The sequence below is a fragment of the Drosophila simulans genome, chromosome 3R, assembly GCF_016746395.2.
Source record: "Drosophila simulans strain w501 chromosome 3R, Prin_Dsim_3.1, whole genome shotgun sequence".
Classification (NCBI taxonomy): Eukaryota; Metazoa; Arthropoda; class Insecta; order Diptera; family Drosophilidae; genus Drosophila; species Drosophila simulans.
Window position 1 is genome coordinate 27542297 of NC_052523.2, and position 16591 is coordinate 27558887.

Genomic DNA, 16591 nt, shown 5'->3' on the forward strand with positions numbered 1-16591 from the left:
CGGATTGGACGGAACTCATCATTCGGTTGCAAGGAAATTGAGTACGGTCAGCTGACCTCGACTGCAGCAAAGGGGGGAATTCCTTGGATCAATTTGTAGATGGAAGCTTTGAAATATTGCCTTAAATCGATTATCAAATACAAGGGAAAACTATTTTTCCAACGGGCTTCATAAAGAACGGGCCATTGAATTTCTACTTAACTATTGGTTAAAAAGTACTTTGGATGATTAAATTACATATAAATTCAACTGCTTATGCATACACCCAATTAAGACATTTTTCTAGTTTAATAAGTAGTGATTATTTAAGCATATACCTTTACCTTTTGCCAGATTAAGCTTAGTTACTACAAACTAATTAAAGCAATAAAGCATCTTGCAATCTTCTTAAGAGCTACCTTGATTATGCAAATGCCGCCAACAAACTGTGCTTCAAAGGTTGCTGAATGCTGATTATGGGAAATACTGGACTGCAGAAGAGAATGGGATTGAGATTTGCTGCTGGAGCTAATCTGACACTCTGTCCTTCTAGCCAAGTCAGTCGCGGATTTGCCAGCTGCCGTTGCCCATTTCCTATTTCTCCTATTTTCCATTCGCCTCGCCCCAGCAGCAAACATCCACTAATCTCGACAATCGTCCGAAATCGACATGTAAGGCCCTTAAAATTCATGTATTCCTCACCGGGTTGGACTCCACTAAAAACGGTGGGCGTGGCGGGCGTGGCAGGCCTGGCAGCCTGTTAAGCAGACCACCAAAAGGTAAAGCCGGCGACCAGGATAGGACGGCACTTCTGTTCAGTGAACAGGGGTTTCGTTTTCGGCAATTATCAAGATGATGTTTGCCAGTTGTTGTCTGCGACATTCGTTAGATGCTCTGCTCAGTTGCAGCCCAAAAGTCGTAGGATTCGTTGCGGAATCGGGAGGCTTGGCTTCGCCAGTTCTAGGGGAGTCTGCTCTGGTGTGTTCCTTGGGAGCGAAACTAGAACTTGGGCGTGGGTGTGGGCCGCACTGGTTACCGCCGCGGTCCCTATTCCCAGCCCAATCCCTTTTACAATCCGTGGCCCTATATCGACTGGTCATTAGTGCGCAATCGTTAGACTTTTAAATGCCCACCACGTTCTGCCAGTTGTGTGCTCTGTTTTGCTACGAATATCGTACCAATTAAGTGGGGGAAAACACACGCCTAAAGGCAGCCGAAGCATAGTGTCGAGCATCTGTACACAGCTTTAATCACGTTTCAAACGATAATACTGTTTAAAGGGGGGGTATAATGGAATACTGCTTACTTTGTAACCCGAGATGTATGGAAATGTTGGAAAGCCATGTTGCAAACTTACCAGGCTAAACATATCATACTAGTATATGTAGGTACATCTAGGGTATCACACAGTCGAGTTCCCCGAGAGTGCTATCCTTCCATTCATTTACCCGGACAGATATATCACTTCAGCAGCTGCGTTATACGAGTGCAGTGCAGTGCTCTCTCGCATGTACAACCAATTAGTCGATTGGCGCAGAAAAAGATTGAGGTCCGTGCTAAGAAAACGGCAAGCAGCTGAAGATTCATAAATCAACACAATATTATAAAACAATCGGAATGCCAGTGCCAATAATCGTTAATTGCAACTACAGGACAATGCGATGTGATGGCCATGACCGTGGACATCGATATGGATATTGGATATGCGACACCGACACCGGATTGAATGTGGATGTGGAAAACAGAAGCTGCAGCCAAATCAGCAGATGCAAATGCAAATTGCCGAGAAGCGTTGAGCGTGTTGCGCCAATTTGCTTGGCCTGCCAACGTCTGTCAACGTCGAGAGGAGCCCTTCTTGGCCAGATTGGCTTAGTAGCTTGGATTCTCAGTTACTTGGCTTCTCGGCTCCTCATGGTCCTTGTCGGCCATTGGCAATTACATGCAGCTCACGTCCTGTCAGAGTTGAAAGATGACAAATCAACTTGACAGCCGCGCCAATTTGCATGGCCACATGGCCAGCGAGTAAGATGATGCTGATGATGACTGCACAGGAAAAAATTAGATCATCAACTTGATCAATAACTCAAATGGTATTGTTTGGTCCTGACCCTAACCTTATGGCTTTAATTTTAAAGATCTTTCTTTTGGAAGGTTCCCTATAAGGTACTTGCTCCACTATTAATTATCCGTTATTATCTCGATTTCCAAAAATAATGTGTAATATATATCAATATAAAGCTGTGGTCCATATAAACATGTAATATTTCGTTGAGTGTGCAAAGACTGTGTGGGGTGCAGAGAACCGGGAGTCTAGAGATCAGGAGATCTAGCTTTCGCCACCAGCCTTGACGCCCGGCATTGTGTAATAATTGGCAGTTCGTGGAAAGCTTGATTTTGAAGCCGATTAATTGGATTGCTTCTTGAAGTTGCAGTCGCACTTGAAGCTTGAAAATGTGAATGCCTCTTTGGAATTCGTTTGGCTGAGGCTAGGCTAGCCAGAAGCGGGAGCATTGACATGGCCAGCACCCAGATTCCAGACCTCAGAAACCCTAACGATTGGCAGGTGGAATTAGCATATTAATTTACGGCATCGGCAATTGCACCCATTTTCATAGCCAATTCTTTCTCTGCGGTAATTGCGATTGGCGAACGTCCATTAAGTAGAATTTTATTGGGCATCGCATAAAAGCGAATTGAAATGGCCTGCGGAGACCCAGAGGGTTGCTAAGGAGCGTTTGTTTTCCCGGCGACAGCTTCCGTCAATTTAATGGCTCCTTGCAGGAGGTGGCTGGCCATCCCAGCAGGTGGTGCACCTCCTCCTGCGCCAGCTATTCCGCGTCCAGCTCAGTTTCGCGGGCACAAGCCGGTAATGAAGACAACTGAAAGCCAATCTACGCCAATATTTCAATGCGCCCAGGAATGGCCGTCCACGCAAATTAGTTATTCATCAGTTTTGTGGATCACCGCCACCGACGGAGGGGAATTCAGGGCGCACTTGTTCTTAGCCATAAGATGGTGCCTTCTACCGGTGATCTTCTTTCGACCGCCGACTGTCGTGTGGGCCTTTTTTGCTGGCCTGTTCGTTCACACGACTTTCATGTTAGCAAGTCGTTCGCTAACAGTAAAATCAATAAGTACCAGGCGGCTTATTATGAGCCTTGCTAACAGTGAGCTAAATAACTTGGCTCACAGAACATGCGGCAATCATCGTCGTTCGCCTTTTGTACCCCCTCTGCTCTACAATAGGCCATCCAATAGGCATTAATTTTAGCCATATGCACTGGACTATTCCATACACCATACACCATATAGCATACACCAGGGACCACTGGATATGTCGCACTACAACCGCAAGAGCACGACAATGGGCAAAAAATAAATTAATGACATAACTTGGACGGAACACACGACTCGGTTTGGGATGGGAATGAAGTTTATGAGTGGCCAGGATGGGGGAGTGAGTACCAGTACTAAAAATGGGGATTAACTGCACTAATTTCGCGTTGTATAATAGGAATAACATGCTCGTGCCCGCTCATATTTGCCCGACCTTTGGCCCCCCACCGCTCCGATCGGGAGCCGCCATCGGGAAGATTGGACTTGGCCTTAGATCGGCTTATGTAAGCAACCTTTTCGGGGTTAAATGCGCATTACAAACAATTTTGTAATGCCCAGTTAGCCAACAGAACTGAAATTTGTTTTCAAATTATTTAAGTCGAGCATGGATGAGCGGATGCTGGACGAACTGGCCTGCAATCGCAATTTACGTAAATTAAAGCAACATAATGCAAGACGTGTGGGTCACCGAGTGGCCTGAACTGATTCCGAAAATGGCTCAGGTTGAGAGAAGAAGCTGCTTAGCAAACTGGAGATGGCATGGGAAGCATATTCTGTGTGGGTGGGCCTTTGATCAGATTGATCCAGATCCCAGTTGAAGAGATCTCCTAAGAAGTAGTTGACAACCTTGCGTTGCGTTCGACTGGCACACGAATAAACGCCTTTCTGTATCCCAAAGATTTGAGGAACTGCTGATGATGAACTGTGTATGCAAAGAAAGAAGAAAGTCAACCCAAAGAAAGCCCATGGATCTCCCTTCCAAGCTCCGAGATCTCCGATCTCCGATCTTGCGGGTGATGCATATTCAATCGACCCTGGATTTCTGTTTAACCCTCACGTGTCGGGTACTTGTCTTTGGTAACTGGAAACATGACACATGAATATACAAATGGACGTTCACTTCTGGCCCCCAAAATGAGCTCTTAATTAAGCATCCGTGTCAGTTGTTTCTGTGCGCTATTTTCGAGGCAGCGGGAGCCTGGCATCCTTGAGCTTGAGCTGGTTAAACAAAAAAATAAAAAAAAAACGTAAGAAAATACCAAAGCGACATGCAAGTTTGTGGCCAGGGTCTTTCGTTTATGGCCAAGACTTTGGCTTGCCCAAGTGCAAGTGGGTCACACAGCTCCAAAGCTCCGGAGCTATATGGCTGTTCGATTTTCTTGTAAAACTGGCGCCTGACATCTGCGGTAGTGGCCGTGCATAAATAAATATCATACGTGCATCGGTCGAACGGCTGGCATATGCACATCTGGTTATGAGGGAAGAAAACGCAAATAGAAATAGAAATAAATAAAATAAGTTTTGCCTGCAGCTTGTTTGTTTGCGGGTTTGTTTGCCTTGCTCTGCCAGTCGAGCAATTTACGATTCGCACACATGCTGTGCTTGTTGCTGCCGCAATTGCTGTTGCAATGCAGTTGCATCGCTGTTTCTGCTGCTCTTGCTATTGCAGTTGTTTGGCAACGAAAACGAAAATAAATGCACGTTAAGAGGAGAAGTCCTGTCATCGGTCAACTGGCCGCAGTTGTTTGATATGCCAGCCAGCAGCGGCACAATCGGCAATAGCTAAGGCAATAGGAAAGCAGCAGTTGCCCCTCGAACACGAGTTTGAATTGCCATACTCTTTCTTCCCAATAGGTCGATACGAAGTGAGATTGCGGGGGATAAAATGTTTCAGATAGCGCAATCAAAGATATCTCAAAACTTTTATAAATAAAATACTTTCGAAGCGTCAGATAAAAAGTAAAACGAATTGGACATTAAAGAAACTAATATCCATATCATATTTAAGCCGGATATGGGGAAGTTGGGATTCGAAGAGTATTTTCGATGGCATTGTACAATTTGAGCTGCGATCTGTGGCAGTGTTCCACCCCGTTTTTACTTTCCGAGCAGAGTAGTCAAGCCTTAACCATTTTATAGCTGCCATTTCGCGGGCTTGCCGAAAATCAGCAGCCATCATTAAGGTCAGTTCGTGGTTAAGATTTGCGTTAGTTCGGCCAGTGTAATGATGCGATGAGATACGATGAGGCACTCTGTGCTCAGTGTCCGATGTGTGACAATTTCTGAAAGTGATCGCTGACCTCGCAGATTTCGCTAATTTGAAAACGAAAGCCGGCGAAAGAGGGAACTGAATAATATATTTGGTCGGAAGCCCTTTCAGTTGTGTTTCTTCTCGGCTGGGGACCTTTTACTTTTCAGTTACTTATGCAAATTGCCTAGGGTTGAAAATACAAGCTTCTGCCACATTCCAATGGATTTCTCTTTTGCTTGCACGACGTTCTAAATGCCTCCTAGAGAATATTTCGTTTAATGAGTGCGTAAAACAGCGTGGGTATGGTACGCATATGAGCCCGACAGCTGGAAGACAACAACCACTTTCAAGGCTGTTTGGGCGTCACGTTGGTGTGACACTTTCCATTTTATAGACGCTAACAGCTGTCAACAGCGAAAGCTGTTATCACTCCATTCCCTTATACCTGGTTCTTTGTTGTGGGACACCCACCTGTGGATGATCACCAGCTACTGGATGATGATCCTTTCACTTTTTTACGCCTAGCTCCCAAAGATCGAATCGAAAACATAAACATCAATCAAGCAGCAGTAAAACAAAGGCGTCTCTGTCTTTGTACCGGTGTCTGATTTTCTTTATCATGTTAATTCTAGTCCCAAAGACGAGTCTGTCTTATCCAGCACTTTATCGGGTTGAGACAGCTACCTGAATGAAATCACGGGTCCACACAAAGTAAAGTAGAATGGAGGCGGGCCCAGTGGGCGTTGATTCCAGCTCTCAACGTCGTACAAATTAATCAACACGTAAACGAGACGCTTTGGGGCCAGATCAAAGAGGAGACCTTTTGTCCCAGTTCGGGGAGCATGTACGCTCACACATGAGGATGGAGATTCAGATGGGGCGAGGATGAAAGGATGGCCTCCTAATGGGCTTTTTATTGGGTCACCAGGCGACGCAATTCACACAAGGCAACGGCCAGCGTTCCGACACCTGCCAAAGACCCACATTTCATTAATTGCCTTTTAGACCGAATCGTGAGTGAGCCAAAATGGATGTTGGATGTTGGATGTTGGTGGGGCATTCTGGCCGAGAGGGAAAGTTTAAAGTGCATGGGAGTCAAGGAGCCAGGCCAAATTGGATATCCCGTTCACGAACTTCAAGTGTATAGATTAGTCTATAGTAGTATAAAATTGGAGGAACAGTCTCTTGAAAAAATATTACCTAATCGGTTCATAGATTATATTGGCTAGCGGAATTCTTAAAAACGCAGAAGCCGCATTTCTTGTCTCGAGCATCCAGTGAAAGATTCTGGGGCAGAATGCTGGCGGTTCCCAGAACTGTCAGCATTGCTGAAGTCTCCTTTTACAGATCAATAACACGGCTAACATGGTCTAATGAGTAAATTAATTGACGTCGACTATGATCTTGTCCAGGCTTTATTTGATCCACACTAATTCGCAATAAAGACTCAATTAATCAGCCAGGGGGAATGCCGCCAACTTGACCCCACATCAACAATGGGGGATTAATTAGTAATTTTCTTGCAAGGGATCCATTTGGACACTTTTGAGAGATGCAATGAAAGTGCAGAGATTTTACCTTACTTTTCACTTTCATTGCAAGAGTGTTAACAATCTGAGCGTGGCCCTAATGATGGCTCATGCAGGTTACCGATCGATTAAAGTCGTTCACTTCAAAATAAACAAACAAGCAAATGGGAAAACAACGGCATAGATGAGCCATGCGAGATTAGATGAACTGGTTGATGCTGGTGGCACCTCAAGCACTCAGCTCTCACTTTTCCTAATTACCAAGGGACCACTTGAATACCCTCTAAACACAGGGTATCAGGGTGTTAGTACCACAAACCTAGCGAGCATGAACTCTTCCTAAATTAAGACATTTACGACCTGGTCAGATGCGAATCAATAATGAAATGGCCATGCAAAATTCTAGACACAACAAGCGCTTAAGAGCCGCCACGGGGAATACCGCAACGGTAAATGGGTCTTCAGAGGAGACCATAGACTTCATGACTGCAGATACCCGACTTGAGATTAGAATGAATCATTTCCAGGCATCCTAATTGAGTTGTGGCCACGCTGGCAGGCCGAAATATTAGCAGACGCCTTGTCGATGTCCAAGTTCTAGTCTGAGTGTTGGTCTGGGAGTAGGTCTGGCTTTTGGGCTTGAGGTGTGAGACTACTTAGCTGGGCCAACTAAGCGGGGCCAAACGGCAACGATTAGTCGCAGGCTTTGTAGGAGGAAGTGGACGAAGTCTGGACCAAGGACCATTTATCAAGAGCTGCTCGTGTCTCGTCTCTCAGGGCAAATTAACAGTTCCCCAACTGACTAGCTAACTGACTGACTGACTGACTTACAGAGTGGCTAACGGGTACTGGGCTCCCACTTTAATTGCTCCATCGATGTTCTCACACCGAAAGTGTTATTAGCAGTCGGAGTCCGCAGTCTGAAATTTTGAATGTAGTTCTCTGGGTCAATGCGACCACCTGAACTAATCGAAGCCACATCGAGCGGAGCACGCGCCCAGTCAATGAGCTTTCACAAAATAATTCACCAATGCTGCACGCACTCGGAATGTGGCTCCAAGATCTTGAAAAGAACACTTGGCTTGTTCCAAAGCCAAATGAATTCGATTGGGGTGTGACAAGAACCAAAGCGATCTTCAACCTGCACCTTAAGGGTGGACATGCATCTGTGAGAACTCTTACTCGAGCTGAACCTCACGTTTCACGGCAAAGGGTTCCAGGTTCCAGTTCCATAAAACACAATGGAGCATCGCCGTCTCAGTGCTATTGTTCTATCGATGGCCGCAGCTTGCAAATTTTCGGCAGCTTTAATGTTTATTCATGAATTCCAACATGAAACGGCAATGCAACGAGGAAGAGACAAGTTCTCCGGCTAGCACAAACATAAATCAAATTGGCCAAGTCAAGTCCTCTGGTTTAAGCCAAGCAATGGAAACTCAAAAAGCCAAGAGCCCAGAGCAACTGCAGCACGCAGTCATGGGCATCTGATTGAGCTGTCGCGTATTTGGGTGAGGTGAGATCGCCCAGTGTCCAAATGACCATAGAATTCGATTTTGGGAATGGTGTACACCTTTTTTGGCTGCGAACTTCGTGTCTTGGCTTCTTAGGGAAATCTACCGCGAAAAAATCGAAAATCTCCATATTTCCAGTACACGTATGTGGCTCCAGATCTCTGACATTTTCACGGTCAATGGTAGACGGAATATTTGAAAATACTCTAATGCCCCAGGCCCGCCCACAGTTAACACAGATCCATCCTGAGAAGCCAGCTCAAGTGGGTCAACTGCAGCCAGCTAACGGAAGTCGATTATCAGTTTTATTCCAACTCATATAAATGCACACAGGTGCGTACTCAGATACCGTAGTTTGTTGGGGGATTACGGGGAATAATGCTCGAATTTCCCAAAGCAAAAACTCGATTTAATCCGCTGCACCAGTGAATGATCTTCATTTCGGCTTGGCGCTCCAGATTTTAAGATTAGGGAGGGGTTCTCCTGCGCCATCGGCGATATCGAAAACGATTTCCATGTAAGGAAGGCGGGGAAAAAGGCAAGGAATTGTACTCCGGACTGTGGACATCGGGATGAAATAGCAAAAGTAATAGCTCTTGGATGGCGAGTGCGCTGCACTTATTCTATTACGAATTTTATTACACTTAAGTGCGGGGAGGGCGAAATGTGTGCCATGGATGTGGCTCCATGGCGGACTTGTTGAGCCATGTCCAATCCTCTGGCGGCCGCGCTCTTTGAAGATCTTTGAGGCTCCCCAAATTGCGCCCACTGATGTAATGTTTGCTCGATCTGGTCACGTTGCACGTAACCGCAGCGCGGCTTTTATTTAACGTGCGGTAATTGCATTAATAAAGAGAGCCCAAATCCCAAATTATATTGTACAAATTGAGCTGCGTACAATGAAAGCGAAATTGTTTGATTTCCAGCCGATTGATATCGCCATGCCTCGAAATCAATCTGGCGCAAACGAAAGACTTCAGACACGAACTTGTCAAAGGCGTTTCCAGGAAACGCAGGCGAATCTGGGTGGTGGTGGGGGTCCAGATTAGCTGGGAAATGGTAACCGTGACTGCAAAAGCATGGACATATAAATCGAATCAACTGAAGCTGTAATGGAGCCGTATGTCTTCTCTGATGTTTCTATTATTGGTTTATAACCTAACCGTATTTCGAAACACGCTCTTGATGATAAGCATTTAACACTTCCATTTCCTTACAGCCGTTGCAGAATGCATTCCCATTCTGGATCTCCTCGCCGGCTGACATGATTTACGACTTGGCCACAATAAAGCCAGCTAAAAACCCTCCCACAGATTAATTTCGAATCCATAACCATCTGGCCAGATGCGAGAGAGCCATTCGGTGCTCGGTTCTGGATGCCAACTGGTTGCACCTGTTCCACTTGGCCGCAGGTCGTGTAGTCTTAGAACATTTTCATGTTCAGCAGAGCATTTTGTTTTTACGACAACATTGGAGGAAACGAAGCCATCGTCGTCTTGGTCGTCAGAATGGAACAGGATGCGGCTCTGCAGGCTTCGATTGCAACTTTGGCCCGGACTCCGACTTTTGGACTCCTGTCATGTGGAACTGGCATAATAAAATGCTAGCAGCGCTTTTCGGTGGCGGCGGCGGTGTCCCCGTTGTGCTGTTAATGTTGGCATTTATATGCCATAGAGTTCTTAATGCGATTAGCGCAATTAATCGCCCGTCGCCGGAGCGTTCAACTTGCAGATTTTTGTTCTGTTGGCGGAAGTTGCCATGGCGTGCAAACGGTCGTTCAGGCAGAGCCCATCGATGGCCGCTGCCCATTAATAATTCCAGTCGAGATGTCGAAAGGAATGCTGCGGGTTCGGTCGAAACCTGGTGGAAACCCGACCTGAAAGTGAGAGTTGCCCCGGGACAGCTGAATCGATTTGAATCCGTGCGTGGATGCAAACAAACAAATCGCTGATTTATGCTCGTCGAGGAAAGCATGTGAAAAGTGCCGAGCCTGGTCCACAGCTCCTCCCACTTCACTTTCGTGTGGGAAAGTGCTCAAAACGGGGCGGCAGTCCAGCCCTGTTGATGATGGATTCGAGACCCCTGTGCAATTACCGCCGCTTAGCATAAATCGCGCGACCCAACCGCTCTGACCCACATTAATTCGCCGCAGAACGCTGTGCCCAGAGCCAGAGCGGAAATTAACTAAGCTCCAATCTGGCAAGACTCCGTCGATTACACTCAGCGAAAATTGGGCTTTCAATCTAAAAAAAAGGCGATTACATCCTAAAGACATCACGCAATACAACCCTTGTACCCGAAGTAATATGCTTTAGCTGAGAGTCTAAGATGCAATGCATTTGCATAATATTGAAGGGAAATCGCAAACGAATTTCTTTCGGTGTACAAAATAGAAGCCGCTGCGCACGCGCCACTAGTTCGCTCCATAAGTCACCGCCGCGGTGCCGGTCTGGGCTTTGTTACATATTATTTATTGTGTCGGTGCTGCACCGAGGAAACCTAGGCACCGCGCTTAGCTTCCACCATGCTCCTCCATCCGACTGAAACGAATCCCGTGGGCGTTTAACGGCATCTCGTAAGTTGCATATTTGCCGGCAAGTCAAAAATTCGTGTGCACAGCCTGAGTATCGCTTAATGGGTGTGGGTGTCTGACTCGCAGCTCCTTGGTTGCGGGTTTACGGGATATTGGTGGACCATATCGGTGGCAATAAAATTATGTAAAGAGCGTTTTTTTTTCGGCGGCAACAAGTGTCGATGCGAGGGAGTGGGCGCTTTCAGCTCGGGTACAAACAAGTAAATGCAATTTGTGGCTCCATTTATGCGATGCTGGGCTCGAGGCGGTAATTTGTATAAGTCACAACTAGGGATAAGGTTACAAGTCTAGCCAAAAAATTTTACAGTTCAAGGAAGCTCCATGGATATAACTTGAACTAAGAAAGGTTTCAATGTTTGCCATAACTGGCTCAATCTGATAAACGAGGCCCATTATAACGAGACTTTCGTCTCACTTTCATTAGCTCGGGTGTGACAAGTTCCCATGTGAGCGACCTAAGCCCTAGGAAATCGGCTTATGGGCCATTTCATACGGGTACGAGTCCGAGAACGAGAATGAGTAGTGAAGGTCACAAAAAAAAACAAACAGTCGTAACCACATATTGTCACTTAGAACAAGTCGGCTCAGAACACGACGGAGGTTGGGGGCTTTTACAGTTCCAGAAAAACTGAAAGTTGTAATTGAAAGTTCAGAAAGAAAGTTAATGGCTTGGGACCTCCGAGAAGGGGCATTCGAATTAGAAAAGCGTGTTTGATCAACACACAAAGCTCATGGGACGGGCCCAATGAAAGAAAGAACCCAGTCGGTCACACAGTAGCACACTTTGCATACCCATGCCCCGAAGAGATATCTTCTTCGATAGCTCCTCTAAAAGGTTTGTTTTGTCCATTTAACCTAACGGTTGTGAGCATGAATGGTCTGCGTGTTAAATTTATTCATGTAGAGTCGCTTATCCGCTCATGAATGGCAATACTAACCGAGTTTTCGAAAATTTCCGAACTGATTAGACAAATTATCAAATTACCCGCTCAGATTTTCGGAGTCTGTTTGTTTTTGGCATTGCTTTAATTGGGCAGCTTAATTATGGTGCTTGGGCCTCATTAGTTGAATGAAATGCGAACTATTAAAATAAATTTAAGCATATACTCGGAATAGATTCAGTCCACGGCACTTGAAATCATCAGGCAGCCGTTGACCTGCGGCAATTGAAGTTCGATTAGATGGCTTAAAAATGTCTCAAGCATGTGTTAAATGTCTTTCAATTGGGCCGATCTCATGGTCGTATTTTCCCACCCTCTCGAAAGAAAAGCCAGACCACTCGCTTTCTCTTTGACTTTTCATCCTGTCTGAAATTTAATCCTGTCAATATCATTTGCGCCAAGCGTATAAGCATAGGCGAGCCCGCTCCAATGAATCTTTCGCAGATGTTCATGAGTTGTTGAACTCGCGATTCAAGATGAATAACGATAGATTAAATGGCAAATTGTTTTCTGATGAGTGTGAATGCGGAATGGCGCAGTTCACACACCGATTTGGGGCGGAGAGCTTGGAGGATTCCTTTAATAGGATTAGAACGGCCTTTGTTTTGCGAAAAACTATTAGAGAACTCTGCGCTGATTTGTCACACCCATAAATAAGCTCTCCGTGCTCACGAGCGGACTTTCTTTGAATCGCAGTAGCTCGAATTAAGGCGACCTTTTGTTATCAAGGTAATTACAAAATGGTTTCGGGCTACTCACAATGCAAATTGTCTGGCCTGACCTACTTACGCAGAAGCAGGGGCTTTCTGGCATCCATTACCCGAAATGGAATGGAGTAGAGTTCAATTTAATCATACGAGCGGCTCCTTGGGCGAAAGAAGCCAACTTAGTTAACAAACTGGCACAGCACAGGAGCCAAGCAGGCAGACAAACGAACCGAACCAGCCATCTTATGTAGGTAAACAAGCCAGAGCCATTTGCTCAATAACTCATTTAAAAGCGACGTGGACTGCAGACCCAATAATGAACAAATAAAAACCGAATCTGCCGTTCGCATGGAGCCCATCGAACAATGCCCAGGAACTAGCGGAATCGATAGATTCCACACACATGGTTCCACCATTGCTTTGGCCTGCCTCTTTATAGTAGAAAGAGCCAAGCCGAACCGAACCGATCCGAAACCAAGAGCCTGACCAATTGACCGCAAAAGCGGCCCACTAAGAAGAGCCCCCAACAAACAATGCAGGCAAAAGCGAAAAGGATGCCAGTCATAAGCAAAGATACACTGCCTCCTGTTGCCTAGTGCCCATCTCCAAGCTCCTTGGCTAGTGGGAGTTGGGTAATGGTTAATGTGATATGGCCAAGATACTGCACCGTAGCATAAATCACTGTGCAGGTTGGTCAGACCATCCAGACTTTATGATCGCCGCAAACCAAACCAAATCGCCCTCGCCTTGAGATGAAGGTTTCGCCATTTCCCAGGAAAATCGACAGAAGTAATTGATTATGTCGATTTACATACGAGTATTCGAGCCGATTGAGTTATGAATCTCCGACTTGTGTGCTTGTGGGACACATTTGAGCAGCTGTCCCACTTGCCCTTAACCCAGAAAGCCCCGAAATGGGTTACAGAATCGCATTTATTACAAGCCCCCTGGATTTCGTGTCTGGCGGCCACAAATAAGTCAGGCTTTTTGGCCAGCTCGTGCTGTAAATGATGTTGTTCCCTTTCCGGACAGACAAAACAAAAAAATCCCTACCGTTGTGGGTTCTCGTTTCTCAATAGTGATTGCGACTTGCATAAATTTCGGCCGAAATTTTATCGAAAGTGTGCATCTTACGCCCGCTGCAAATGGTTAGGAGGAGGCTTAACTGGATTCCTCGTCGCCCGGCTTTGCATGTCTATTTAAATCTTAACATGCCGCTGACAAAATGCTCAGCAATGAAGACAACAGCAGCAGGAAAAGGCAGCAGAATTAAAAAAAAAAAAAAAAGCAATAAAAAGCAACGGGAAGACGTCTGGCCTGGAAATTGTGCCAGTAGTGTAGACATGGCCACATTTAACAGGAGCAGCAGGATCAAGACTTGTTCGAAGTCCCTCTGCCATCTGAAATCCCCTATGCCCCATCGCCAATCCTGCACACTCCGCCTCTGCCTCTGCCCGACCAAGCAACCCACAAGTTGTTTGCCCGACTGTTTAGACGATGTCAGTGCTGATAGAAGACGCTGTCTGGGATCGGGTCATGCCTCAGATGGAGATGCTGATGCTGATGGACCAGGAGAGGTTCCCCCGCTGCTCAAAGTTCATGACACTGTCCTTCTTTGTCTCCATTCGGAACGTTGTTAATTCTGCTTGTATGATGCGATGTTCCCGTGGGGGAGATGCAAGATTAACAAATTTGTATTCCCAGATTGTGCCAATTCCTTGTCCACACATCTTGCAGCGTCCATTAATCTTTCTGCAGACCTTTCGTTTACTTAATTATAGAAAGGTGTTTTTGATGCCGTTCCAGTTTACTGCATAGGGCGGGTCTTGATTTTATTCCCTTCGATTCCAAGTGACCGGTTACCATAAATCATCTCCACTCCGCGCTAATTGATTTGCACGAACGACTGTGGGTCAAAGCCATTTCCCAATTCTTCTGTTACTTCTGCCAACTCAAATTTATGGCTATTTGCATAATTCTCCACTAGGAAGAATGTCATCCATGTGCGTGAGATGAAATCAAATTGTAGTTTAAACCTGTCGAAAGCCGCGGGTTGAAAGTTGGAGGATAACAAATGAGAATGTTGGGGGTTAATGATGCCTGGCGTTGAGGAATCTGTTTCTCGGAATGTAAGCTATTATTGGCTATTAGAGGTTTCACTTTTCACAGGTCTGGGGCATTTTACAAACACTATTCTATTATGTTTCTGCTATTTAGTGACTTTCATTTCCCGTCCAAACATTTGCAATTCGCTGGCCAGTTTGGCGTTCTGCATTATGCATCCGTATGGGAATACGAAATGGAGTGTCCCCGCAATCATCCGACTTCGAAATCCAATTCCTATACCAGTGATGCATGGCCATCGCTTATCTGCCTGACTTTCTGCTTTTGTCTCTGGTCAGAATCGTGACGCGAATGCCGAGAGCAGGAATATCGAAGGATGTCTATGGAGCAGAGACCTTGATGAGGATGGAACCACCGCCAGATGTGTGTCGATCGCGGGATTTGATTTAGTTGGAAGCCCCGTCCGCTTGACACTCGACATGAGTGAAATGTGGGGATTCTACATTCTCCTTTTCGCCAGACATTATTTCATTAAATCCGTACCCGTTTGATTAGAATCACTTTCAAGTTCGCTGAGAAGTGAAACTCAACAACGCACTTTCGATGGCACGTGAGACAAACGGACTGCATTGGGAACTGACCATGAGAGACTACCAACAATTGAATGATATGGGAAAGCTCTCCGGAGAGACCTCTTCTCCGCCAGAGGGTCAGCCCATGAAGTACCTTGTATCCAGAAGTGAAATGAAAATTGCAATGGGCTAGGTTTCACTCTTGTGCGACGAAGAACGGCATCTAATCACAAGGGTAGCCCGTTCAACTCCCATCAAAAGTGGCAATGCAATGGAAACTGCAGATGCAACTGGATGCTGAAATGCAACGAGGGTCACATGCAACATGCAACGTGAGGACAGAAGAAAGAGAAACGGTGGTGGAAACCAAAGCAGAAACAGAAGTCTCAGGAGAAGAGCCAGTCAAAGTGGCAACGGCCTGGGAATTGGGCTAATTGATGTTTAGCTGCACTTTTACCCGAAAGAGGAGGCTACGCGATGCACATCCGACGACAAACCAGAGTCAAATGCATATTACATGACTCCAAACCCGCGGCCAGGAGCGATCCGATCCCAATGGTTTTTGGCCGATCGAACTGCATCTTAATTAATCCGAGCATCGGCTGACTTTGGGTAGGATGCTGATCGGGGGACGAGCTGTAATTGAATACAATTAATTATTGACACATTTCGCGAGGTTTTGGGCCCCAGATAAGCGGAGTCGTGAGCTGACTTCTGAGCAGAGCGAATGAGGATATGGAAATGCACTTTCTTCGGCTTTTTATCCAAGGAGCCACATGCTACATGCTAAGCGGGTCTTGTTTTATGCAAACTGCAGGCTTAACCCAATTTGTAGGTGGAGTCATTGCTGAATTCTCCAGCTCAGCGAGTTAATTGCTGCGGGAGATTCCTCCACTGGGTTATGCCGCTCTTCCCTGGAATAGTTAGCCACTAGCACGACATTTGCTGCTGCTGACAGGTGTTGTAGACATTTTTCAAGACATTCAATTGAAGGAGACACCAAACAGAAGGCGGCGAAGACTTGCAAGCTTTGACAAAGTCGCGCAAACAATTCAAACATCTGCTGCCTGTTTGCGTTGAATAGAGGAGATCACAGAGAACGGGGGATTCGAGGAGAAGGACTGTCCAACGGCTTATTTTTCTCACCCAGCCAAGACGACCAGCGGAGGAACCATGGCCAAAATCGATTGGAATGCCAGTTGCGGGTGTTGCTTGCCCGGGACAGCTCTCCTCGTATTCTGGTGACAAAGCCCGGGATCCAAGACCCAGTACAGTGCAGAAACACAGCTGAACCCGTTCCTGACGCCCCCAACGGTGCCATTTGAAT